The sequence below is a fragment of the Malus domestica genome, chromosome 16 (genome assembly GCF_042453785.1).
Source record: "Malus domestica chromosome 16, GDT2T_hap1".
Lineage (NCBI taxonomy): Eukaryota > Viridiplantae > Streptophyta > Magnoliopsida > Rosales > Rosaceae > Malus > Malus domestica.
Window position 1 is genome coordinate 7,458,873 of NC_091676.1, and position 12,899 is coordinate 7,471,771.

Genomic DNA, 12,899 nt, shown 5'->3' on the forward strand with positions numbered 1-12,899 from the left:
AAACTGCGTCTTTTGCCTCCTCATTTAATTTGTGTTCCTACTTCTTAATTATCATAATCTTTTCCTTTATGTATATTTGCTTCTCTTTTTTTATATTGCCAAGGTGCCTTCTCTCAGCTTCTTTCTAATTTTTTTAATCAATGGTATTTACGAAGTCAAGAGGGTAGGAGATAGAATCATGGCAATCAAGATTGTAATAGGACAAGAACTTATCAATGTGATTAGTGCGTACGCACCTCAAGTAGGGTTGGATACGAGTTCGAAGGAGAAATTTTGGGAAGATCTTGGAGACTTGGTGCAAGGAATTGCTCAGACGGAGAAGTTATTTATAGGAGGAGATTTAAATGGACACGTGGGCAGGGAGACAGGCAACTATGGAGGTTTTCATGGTGGCCATGGTTTTGGGGAGAGAAACGAGGATGGGGAAGCTATCTTGGATTTTGCAATGGCATATGATCTCTTCTTAGCCAACACCTTCTTTAAGAAGAGAGAAGAACATGTGATCACCTACAAGAGTGGGTCGTCAAAAACACAAATAGATTTTCTTCTAATGAGGAAAGGGGATCGTATAACTTGTAAGGATTGCAAAGTTATACCAGGAGAGAGCGTGGCTAATCAACATCGCTTGTTGGTGATGGATGTACATATCAAAAGAGTAAGACAAAAGAACAAGACTTGGAAGTGCTCAAGGACTAGATGGTGGAATCTAAAAGAAGAAAAACAAGTCATTTTCAAAGAGAAGGTAATCACCCAATGTGTGTGGGATAGAGAGGGGGAAGCTAGCCAAATGTGGGATTCCATGGCTAGTTGTATCCGAAAAGTAGCAAAAGAGGTATTAGGAGAGTCCAAGGGCTTTGCCCCACACCAAAAGGAATCTTGGTGGTGGAATGAGGAGGTACAAACAAAGGTGAAGTCTAAGAAGGAATGTTGTAAAGCCTTATACAAGGAGAGGACCGATGAAAATGGTGAAAAGTATAGAAAAGCGAAGCAAGAGGCGAAAAAAGCTGTCAGAGAAGCTAAGTTAGCGGCTTACGACGATATGTATAAACGATTAGATACCAAAGAAGGAGAGTTGGATATCTATAAACTATCTAGAGCAAGGGAAAAGAAGACAAGGGACCTAAACCAAGTGAGGTGCATCAAGGATGAGGATGGAAAGGTTCTTGCTACAGAGAACGCGGTTAAAGACAGATGGAGAGGTTATTTTCATAATCTTTTCAATGAAGGACATGAAATGAGTGATTCTTTAGGGGAGTTGAGTAACTCAGAAGAGTGTAGAAACTACTCTTTTTATCGTCGAATCCGGAAGGAAGAAGTGGTTGTAGCTTTGAAGAAGATGAAGCATAAAAAAGCAATAGGCCCAGACAATATACCAATCGAAGTGTGGAAACTTTTGGAAGAGACAGGTATAACATGGCTCACTGACCTTTTCAATAGGATTTTGAAAACGAAGAAGATGCCAAATGAGTGGCGAACGAGCACTTTGGTGCCTATCTACAAGAACAAGGGCGACGTACAAAATTGCATGAACTATAGGGGTATTAAGCTAATGAGTCATACAATGAAGCTCTGGGAGAGAGTCATTGAGCATAGATTGAGGCAAGAGACACGGGTTTCGGACAACCAATTCGGGTTCATGCCAGGGCGCTCAACCATGAAGGCAATCTATCTCTTACGAAGATTGATGGAAAGATATAGAGATGAGAAAAAGGATTTACACATGGTCTTTATAGATTTGGAAAAAGCGTATGATAGGGTCCCAAGAGACATTCTTTGGAGGATTTTAGAGAAGAAAGGAGTACGAGTAGCATATATCCAAGCTATAAAGGATATGTATGAAGGAGCAAAGACTGCCGTAAGAACTCATGAAGGACAAACCGAAAGCTTCCCCATAACTGTAGGATTACATCAAGGCTCATCCTTAAGTCCTTACCTTTTTGCGTTGGTAATGGATGAGTTAACAGGACATATTCAAGATGATATTCCTTGGTGTATGCTTTTCGCAGACGATATAGTGTTGATAGATGAAACTCAGGAAGGGGTAAATGCAAAGCTTAACCTTTGGAGAGAAGTGTTGGAATCTAAAGGTCTTCGCCTAAGCCGATCAAAGACAGAATATATGGAGTGCAAGTTCAGTGCAAATGGAGGCCAAAACGAGTTAGGGGTGAGGATCGGAGATCAAGAAATACCAAAAAGCGACCGTTTTCGTTACCTAGGATCTATCTTGCAAAAGAACGGAGAATTAGATGGAGATCTCAACCATAGAATACAAGCTGGATGGATGAAGTGGAAGAGTGCATCCGGCGTGTTGTGTGACCGCCGTATGCCATTGAAGCTCAAGGGAAAATTTTATAGGACGGCAATAAGGCCGGCGATGCTGTATGGCACAGAATGTTGGGCGGTGAAACATCAACACGTACACAAAATGGGTGTAGCGGAGATGAGGATGCTTCGTTGGATGTGTGGGCACACGAGAAAGGATAAGATTAGGAATGAGGATATCCGGGGTAAAGTAGGAGTAGCCGAAATTGAAGGAAAGATGAGAGAAAATCGGTTACGGTGGTTTGGACATGTGCAAAGAAGGCCTACTGATGCTCCGATTAGAAGATGCGACTATGGGACAGAGGTTCAGGGCCGAAGGGGTAGAGGAAGACCTAGGAAAACTTTGGAAGAGACTCTAAGAAAAGACTTAGAGTACTTGGATCTAACGAAAGACATGACACAGGATCGAGCACAATGGCGTTCTAAGATTCATATAGCCGATCCCACTCAGTGACTTGGATTTTCCAAGTCTCCAATCGAGAAGTTTTCCTCACTCGGGAAATTAAGGGAACACTACCCCAACCTACATGCTCCACTCAGAAAGCTTCAACATACAAGCTTCAACAAAAGAAAATTCAAAGAACTTAGCGAAGAAGGCTTTGGTTTAACACAATACGTTGAAATGAAGGAAAGCTTATTTATTGATATCCCCGATCAGCTACAAATATGTACATATACATGAGTCAAAATAAACACACAAGACGGAGCCTTCACAAAGGTTGCTTAGGAGAAGTCTCAGCAGTCGGTAGAGCCCCAGAAAGAGAAGGCACCGGAGGGGGATCATTTGGAGCCTCAGTACTGGACAGAACCCTAGAAGGAGGAGGCATCAGAGGTTGATCATTCGGAGCTTCATTACGCGGTACAGCCCCAGAAGACGAAGGCAATAAATGCCTTTGGAACAAACCCACAAATCTCTGATGATCAAGTAAAACCTGACCATCAGTTTCCTTCATCTGGTCAAGCTTCATCTTCATGTTTGTAGCATAGTCATGTGCGAGCCGGTGCAACTGTTTATTCTCATGCTTGAGCCCTCTAATCTCCTGTTTGAGACTCATCACTTCAGCCGCCAAGGATTCAACTTGGCGGGTTCGAGCAAATAGGCGTTGGGCCATATTAGACACAGAACCTGCACACTGAACACTGAGAGCCAGCGAATCCTTAACAGCTAACTCATCAGACCGTTTGGAAAGTAGTCTGTTATCTTTGGGAGTGAGAAGGTTCCTGGCCACCACCGCAGCGGTCATATCATTCTTCATCACGGAATCCCCAACGGTAAGAGGACCAGTAGGGGAGACGAAGGATGGGCGCCATATGTTGTCTGGAGAAGGCGGGGCTGCCTCTTCAACAAGGTTCAAGTCAAAACGACGGTCGGAGGGGCCAGACATTTTCAAAGGTGTTGAAGAGAGAAGAGGTCAGACAAATCAAGATCTTAGAAGTGCAAGAATGAAGCTTCTACTGGTGGAGATTCAAGTGTGCTTTGGAACTTAATGTCAGCCTCTATAAAAATCTGCACTCGACGGAGCTTCAGAAATCGAAGAGGCGCCTGCTCAGAAATCGAAGAGGCGTTTGCTTTCTCAAAAGCTGGGCTGCTTAGAGATCACGAGGGTTGATCTTAGAAATCGAAGAGGCGTTTGCTTTCTCAAAAGTTGGGCTGCTCAAAGACCACGAAGGCCGATCTCAGAAATCGAAGAGGCGCTCGCTTTCTCAAAAGCTGGGCTCCCCAGAGACCACGAGGGCCGATCTCAGAAATCGAAGAGGCACCTACTTTTCCAGCCTTGTCAGCACCCGTCACACGCACACTCAGCTTTGCAGAAATTATGGGCATTCTGTCGAAGACTTCTGGGGAAGTAGAAAACACATGAATCTTACTGTTCAATCACCCACTTCCCACACGCAACAATAGCTCATGGGTACCACAGATAACTTTGCCAAAGTTCTCTGCCAAAGTTGAGCACGTGAAGCTTGCAGCTCCCACTACATCGCTCTGACCAAGAAGGGTAAAAGAATAGCAAAGAAACAGCACTAACAAAGTTTAGACCCATAAATTTTGAAGGTCTAGCTACCATATTATTACCCACAAGGGTAAAGGAACAGTACCACTGCTGGATAATTGGAAAGTCCCTGTGTGTCAACCTCTGTGCTTCGTGGCAAGGTAGACTAGCAAACATGCCCAACCTTTACTCACATTCGAGAAAACACTCCCAATAAGATTGCTTGCTCCAAAAGCGAAGAGGCACCGTCCTCCGAATCTCGAGAGCCAGACTCCCAACATGACTACTTTCTTAAAAATCGAAGAGAGGGTAAAGGAACAGTACCATTGCTGGATAATTGGAAAGTCCCTGTGTGTCAACCTCTGTGCTTCGTGGCAAGGTAGACTAGCAAACATGCCCAACCTTTACTCACATTCGAGAAAACACTCCCAACAAGATTGCTTGCTCCAAAATCGAAGAGGCACCGCCCTCCGAATCTCGAGAGCCAGACTCCCAACGTGATTACTTTCTCAAAAATCGAAGAGACACTGCTCCCCGAATCTTCGAGAGCCAGACCCCCAGCATGATTGCTTTCTCAAAAATCGATGAGGCATCGTTCTCCGAATCAATCGAAGAGGCGCTCGCTTTCTCAAAAGCTGGGCTGCTCAGAGACCACGATGGCCGATCTCAGAAATCGAAAAGGCACCTACTTTTCTAGCCTTGTCAGCACCTGTCACACGCACACTCAGCTTTGCAAAAATTATGGGCATTCTGTCGAAGACTTCTGGTGAAGTAGAAAGCACATGAATCTTACTGTTCAATCACCCACTTCCCACACGCAACAATAGCTCATGGGTACCACAGATAACTTTGCCAAAGTTCTCTGCCAAAGTTGAGCACGTGAAGCTTGCAGCTCCCACTACATCGCTCTGACCAAGAAAGGTAAAAGAATAGCAAAGAAACAGCACTAACAAAGTTTAGACACATAAATTTTGAAGGTCTAGCTACCATATTATTACCCACAAGGGTAAAGGAACAGTACCACTGCTGGATAATTGGAAAGTCCCTGTGTGTCAACCTCTGTGCTTCGTGGCAAGGTAGACTAGCAAACATGTCCAACCTTTACTCACATTCGAGAAAACACTCCCAACAAGATTGCTTGCTCCAAAATCGAAGAGGCACCGTCCTCCGAATCTCGAGAGCCAGACTCCCAACATGACTACTTTCTCAAAATCGAAGAGAGGGTAAAGGAACAGTACCATTGCTGGATAATTGGAAAGTCCCTGTGTGTCAACCTTTGTGCTTCGTGGCAAGGTAGACTAGCAAACATGCCCAACCTTTACGCCAGACTCCCAAAATGATTACTTCCTCAAAAATCGAAGAGACACTGCTCTCCGAATCTCGAGAGCCAGACCCCCAGCATGATTGCTTTCTCAAAAATCGAAGAGGCATCGTTCTCCGAATCTCGAGAGCCAGATACCACAGACCACTTTTTCAAAGTGCTCTGACAGAGTTAAAACATGTGAAACTGGCAGCTCCCACTACCGTGCTATGACCAAACAGGGTAAAGGAATAGCATTACTACTTGTTGTTAGGGAGACTCCTATATATGTCGACCTCCATCCCCAACGGACAGGCAGACCTGCAAAAAAGCTCAACCCTTCATCATATCTGAGAGGGCACTCCCAACGAAGCCTTTCGAAATATTCAGCTTTCTTTCCCCCCGATAATACCTCTGCAAACAAGCTATACTAGAGCAAGAATATCTCATATCATCAGGGTTAAAAGCAAGAGTATCCCATATCATGCTTTTTCCCTGTCTTTTCCTTTGGCCTTGTTTTTACCTGCAAGACAAGGAGAAAGAGAGCAATCAGTCAGCACTTGGAATCAAGCTTCCAGCCAGGAACTGACTGCCTGGAACCCCTTACCTGATTACTTACCTGGCATTGCTCTTGAGTACTCATCTTCAACATCTTATGTTTCCAGGGAAGATTCTGCATCTGCTTGAGGAACAGATAGGGCAAGTGCGAAGGATACAAGGAAGCATGTGGAGACAAGCGTAACAGCACACGTGCCGATACACCCATTACTCTGTCAAAAGCAAAAGTATCCCATATCAGCAGGGTGGAACGTACTCTAGATTTGATGGACTTGTTTTGACCCTCAAATTCTTCAGTCGGCCTTATACTCTGGAGGAAACCAGAAAACCCTCCAGCTCAGTTCAAGAATAAGCCTGTGGAAAGTTACTTCTTCAAAAGCAAAAGTATCTCATATCATCTCTTCTCATTTTTCTTCTCTTTATCCTTCATGCTGCTGCAAGATGGGGAGAAGGTGAACAATCAGTCGGAGCTCTGATGGCTTACCTTGTCTGTCACCTCTTTCAGCAGACCCCCTAGCTCGGCAACTTGGGGGACTCCTACTACATGGTTTGTATCGCGCTTGACCAAGCCTGAGACTACAAGTAAGCTTCAAGTGAAATTGATACATTACCTTGTGCATCTCCACCAGTTAAAGATACCACCCCTGGATGGAGGAAGAGTACTTCCAGAGAAGATGCCACATCTACCTATGAGACAGATAAGGCAAGTCAAGACGACACCACACTCCGATACTTAGAAGTTTCGTGATTACGAGATCATTCTCCCACAATATTTCCTAATGTCATTTGTACTAAATCATTCACTTGTACTCACTAAAGGAGAGCTTGAACCTATGTACTTGTGTAAACCCTTCACAATTAATGAGAACTCTTCTATTCCGTGGACGTAGCCAATCTGGGTGAACCACGTACATCTTGTGTTTGCTTTCCTATCTCTATCCATTTATATACTTATCCACACTAATGACCGGAGCAATCTAGCGAAGATCACAAAAAGCGACCGTTTTCGCTACCTAGGATCTATCTTGCAAGAGAACGGAGAATTAGAAGGAGATCTCAACCATAGAATACGAGCTGGATGGATGAAGTGTAAGAGTGCATCCGGCGTGTTGTGTGACCGTCGTAGGCCACTGAAGCTCAAGGGAAAATTTTATAGGACGGCAATAAGGCCAGCGATGTTGTATGGCACAGAATGTTGGGCGGTGAAGCATCAACACGTACACAAAATGGGTGTAGCGGAGATGAGGATGCTTCGTGGGATGTGTGGGCACACGAGAAAGGATAAGATTGGGAATGAGGATATCCGAGGTAAAGTAGGAGTAGCCGAAATTGTAGGAAAGATGAGAGAAAATCGGCTCCGATGATTTGGACATGTGCAAAGAAGGCCGACTGACGCTCCGGTTCGAAGATGTGACTACGGGACAGAGGTTCAGGGCCAAAGGGGTAGAGGAAGACCTAGGAAAACTTTGGAAGAGACTCTAAGAAAAGACTTAGAGTACTTGGATCTAACGGAGGACATGACACAAAACCGAGCGCAATGGCGTTCTAGGATTCATATAGCCGACCCCACTTAGTGGGAAAAGGCTTTGTTGTTGTTGTTGTTGGTATTTACGAATATTATTATGTTTTGGGATGATTATTTTCTGGATTTGGGTTATTTTATGAATGAATCTTGTTATACAAGCTTGACGTAGGGATATAAATATATATTATATTCACATTCATGTGAGTCAATTTGATTTTGTTCCTACTAAATAGATGATGAGTATTAGGTACCGCTAGACTAGCCAATCGTATATAATTCGAGTGTTGTTTTTGTTCATATTTGGTAGAAGTGGGCTTAACTAATAGCATCTTTAATGAGGTAGCATTTGGGTAACAAAGTTAAATTTGTTAGCCACGTAGAAAATACGCTCTTCAACCGAGGTGGAACCCAATTAGCAAACTAGAGAATTGGCAACTACTAAGTCAGTTGGTACTTCTTCAAGTTAACAAATTGGGTTTCACAATATATTTTATTCAAAAATATTTTTTAGTAAAGAGTTTTAGAAAAAAATTTTGGGCCAATGAGATATAATAAAGTTAAGATATCAATATTTTAAAGTGTGAAAAAATTTAAAGAGTTAGTTGGGGAGTGATTTGAAGTGACAAAAGTAGCACAAAAGTGTCAAATGGCTATAGAAACTTTTTGCTATCTCCTTTAGAGATATTCTACGTTGATTAAAATAATGTGCGCTCCTTTATGCATCAAAGTTTAAATTCTCTTTTCCAAACTTTAGAAGAATTTGGTATAAAATATTATTTCGGCTTTTTAGCAAAAATGATCATTGAAATTTGGATAACTTTTCACTTTGGTCCCTGAGATTTGAAATCAATAGAAGTGGTCCCTGAGTTTGTCCACCATCAATCATTTTGGTCATCCCCTGAAAAATCTCCATGAAATAAAGATAAAATGACAAAAATACCCTCAATTTTCGTTAAATCATTTTGGCCCAATGTTTATTAAGTTGAGGGTATTTTTGTCATTTTGGTCGCTATTTAACAAAAAATTTCACGGAATAACCAAAATGATTGATGGTGGACAAACTTAGGAACCACTTCTATTGATTTCAAATCTCAGGGACCAAAGTGAAGAGTTATGCAAATCTCATGGACAATTTTGGCTAAAGAGCTTTTTTTTTTTTGCAAATGTATATGGGTACCTTGCCATTTGATTCTCTGTTACTCCATTTGAAATTGACCTCATAAACTATTTTCTAGTAAATTAACCCCTTAAACTATTTAAAATCAACACTAACCCCTCATTGTCAATTTTGACGAAATTTCACCCATTTTATCATCAAGGCATACCCTAAGTGAATCAGATGTTGGTCATGTGCTAGTATTTGACCGCAAAATGAATGAAATTTCATAGAATATGCTGGTGAGGGATTGATTAGCTAATTTCAAAAAATTCAATGAGGTAATTTAAAAAAAAAGAATAATAATAATTGTCCAAATCATCAATTTCAACTAAGATAATAATGAGGAGGTTAAACGGCAACTTACTCAATGCATATGTAGGTGTGTTTTTGGTTGTGGGTTTTTATTATATTTTTGTTCAAAATTGTGGGTTTTTATTTCTGTGTATGAGAGCAACTCCACCCTTGGAGCCCTCCCCCCAGGCAATCCACTATTCAATCCACCATGTGAACAGTAACTGCCTTTTGCATCTTCACCCTTGCACTTGAATAGCCTTGGCAATAGGCAATAAAATATTATTAATAAAGAACACTATGATCCTAATCCCCCAACCCCCGCAAAAAACACTATGATCCTAATCCCCCAACCCGAAACCAATCTCTCGTATATCAGAACCAAAATCAAGACCTCCCACTTCCATAATTTCAATTTCCACAAGTTTTTCTCCCTCAGAACTGGAATCGTCAGCGTGCAAACCACTGCCCCAATAATCAAAACCAAGCTTACCCACTGAAGCAGCATCAATGCGTTGAAGTTCGCCCTCTTGTACTTGTGCGGCACGTCCTCTTCCAGAAACGGGTCGTCGTCGTTGTCGTCGCCGTCGCGGCTTAGCAACCCGAACCTCATCTGACCCGATTTCAGGATCTGTCTCGACCGCGGGATCAGGCCCGACTTGAAATCCAGCTCCTCGGGCGGGTCCTCCCCAATCCCCTCCTCCGTCTTCCCACGCTGCACGAAATCAAAATTATCGGCATTAACAGCACCGTTGTTGTCCCCGTGCCAAAAATCGATGCTAGTTATACTCCATTACACGACGACACCATGGCGTCAGCCTGACGTCACACCCCTCGGGCTGAAAGGCTGTCAATCCCTCACGGGCCTGGCCCTTGGGCTCCCACCCTCACTCGGGCTGCCCAACGCTGAAGTTGAACCCATCGGCCCTCGGGCTCTTTCCTCTCGCATGTACCCCGAGCAAGGTCCAACGGTGGACTTGTTCTAAGAATTGTTCATCTGCAATCATCTGATGAAAGGGCCCACATTTGGACGCTTAACAGGTGGAGAAACCCATATGGAAAGCAATATAAAACTTTGCATTATGGAAAATATTATTGTGGTGGAGAGACAAATAGGTCCCTTGAAACTTAATCAACTACTTTCTAATTCAAGGATTGGGGTCCACTATCCATTAAAACCTAAAAACAAAGGGGGCCGAATCCTATCTTATTCTTGTGGAATTTTTATTTTTAATATTTTGGTTTATGTTAATTATACCTAATTATTCTTGCGGCCTTCCTATGATGATTTGACATTTGTTTAATTGTATTGATTTATCACTTAATAATATTTGTTTTACATATAAGTGTAAGTTAAAAATTTTAAGTTCGAATACAGTAATTTTAATATATTTTTTTATAGCAAAGTCATCGTGTGACTTAGCATGAATTCTGTCACATCCCAGCCCGGGTCGTCACATCTCGGGCCCGTTCCACCATCGTCGCACGATATTGTCCGTTTTGGGCTTACCATTTCCTTAAGGTTTTGTTTTTGGGAACTCACGAGCAACTTCCTAGTGGGTCACCCATCCTGGGAGTGCTCTGGCCTCCTTCTCGCTTAACTTCGGAGTTCTTACGGAATCCGAAGCCAGTGAGCTCCCAAAAGGCCTCGTGCTAGGTAGAGATGAGAATATACATTTAAGGATCACTCCCCTGGGGCGATGTGGGATGTTACCCAGCCCGTTCCACCATTGTAGCACGATATTGTCCGCTTTGGGCCACGACTACGTCTTCACGGTTTTGTTGCTGGGAACTCACACAAGAACTTCTCAGTGGGTCACCTATCATGGGAGTGCTTTCGTGCACTACTCACTTAATTTCGGAGTTCCGATGGAATTCGAAGTCAGTGAGCTCCCAAAAGGCCTCGTGCTAGGTAGGGATGAGAATATACATATACGGATCACTCCCCTGAGCGATGTGGGATCTTACAATCCAACCCCTTAGGGGCTCGACGTCCTCGTCAGCACACTTCTGGGCAGGGATTGGCTCTGATACCATTTGTCACATCCTGGCCTGGGTCCACCATATCCCGGGCATGTTCCACCACCATAGCACGATATTGTCCGCTTTAGGCTCCGACTACGCCCTCACGGTTTTGTTTCTGGGAACTCAGACAAGAACTTCCCCAGTGGGTCACTCATCATGGGAGTGCTCTCGTGCACTACTCGCTTAACTTCAGAGTTCTGATAGAATCTAAAGCCAGTGAACTCCCCAAAGGCCTTGTGCCAGGTAGGGATGAAAATATACATATAAGAATCACTTCCCTAGGCGATGTGAGATCTTACAAATTCTCTGCTAATGACCTAATTAAAAATATAATTAAGAATTAAACTAAACCTAATATTGGGCCATAAAATTAGCACATGTTTCGAGTTTCTATAAAAAAATCCATTGGTTCTCCTCTATTGTGGTGAATAGATCCTTTTTAAGCAAATTATTCTCGTTAAAAACAAATTTGAATCAAATTATTGTTAGTTCATTGTGAGACTAAATCTACATCTTTCCTTTTAGTGTAGATAATATCGCTTATTCAAAAAAAAAAATATTAAGACAGATGGTCTTTAATTTATGGGGCTCCTTCTCCATTTTCTGCTAAATTAGTCAAACCATTTTCACAAAGAAAAATAAGACATTTAACAGAAACAAAAAGAGAAGGTAACAAATAAAACAAGGGAACTTTAACGAAAAACTCATAGTACTGTTCACTTTAACGAAAAACCATATTTTTATACTAAAAAGTCAATCATGGTATTATTTACTTTACCCTTTATTTTATCTTTATCGTTAAAATTCAAAATTTTTAAGTTATTTTCATTAGTTTTCCTATAAAACAAGTTGCGGAAAATCCAAGTGGAACATCCCTTTAGAAGGACACTTGGGGGGCAAGTGGTGACAACACTGAGCGAGCCGACATAATTTGGGTAGGATTTGGCGAGATAACCCACACCGTCCCCGACGAATATATGGAATATATGCATCATACATTTCTATCCATGCTTTGTCTAAGTGCATGTCGTTTTCCACACGGTTACGTTTTAGCATCTTTTGCACGCACCATGGACGACTATAGACCGTTCAGACGTTATAACACTTCACTTGCATCGACAATTTGTTAATATAATTTTTTTAAGAGAAATATCAGTTTAGTAGGTTGTCACGGGTCACGCATGTAAAGCAAATAATTAAGAAGTTGTCATGTCAATACAAATTCAAACGGAAATTAACCATGATGCAAAGGGTTTATGAGATAGTGTGCAGTCCAGACACAAAAAATAACATGCCGAACTATTTAGTAAACCAATTGCTAGATCAGTTAACATGAGTGATTGATTGTAGTAAATACTCTTGTACGCATAACAAGAGTTCTTACTAAAACCATTTTACAAACTAAGGTTAATAGGGCTTAATAAACTTTTCACGATGTGCAATTTCGCACCAGAGGCACGTCCATCCACTTCAATAAACATAACCGACATGTGCGGCAACATATCATGTCAAACTATTTGTAATAAAAATTACTTCTCTATGTGTATACATAGAGGTGGATGCACATTGGGTGGTCCCAGGACCGGAGTTTAGAAAATATACATGTGAATGTCTTCTATGGACATTTCGAATCATTTGTACGGGTCACTTTGTACCTACTAGACATATCTTGAAAGATTGCGTGAACAACACTCAAAAAATTATCACAATATAAATTGAAATTTTTTT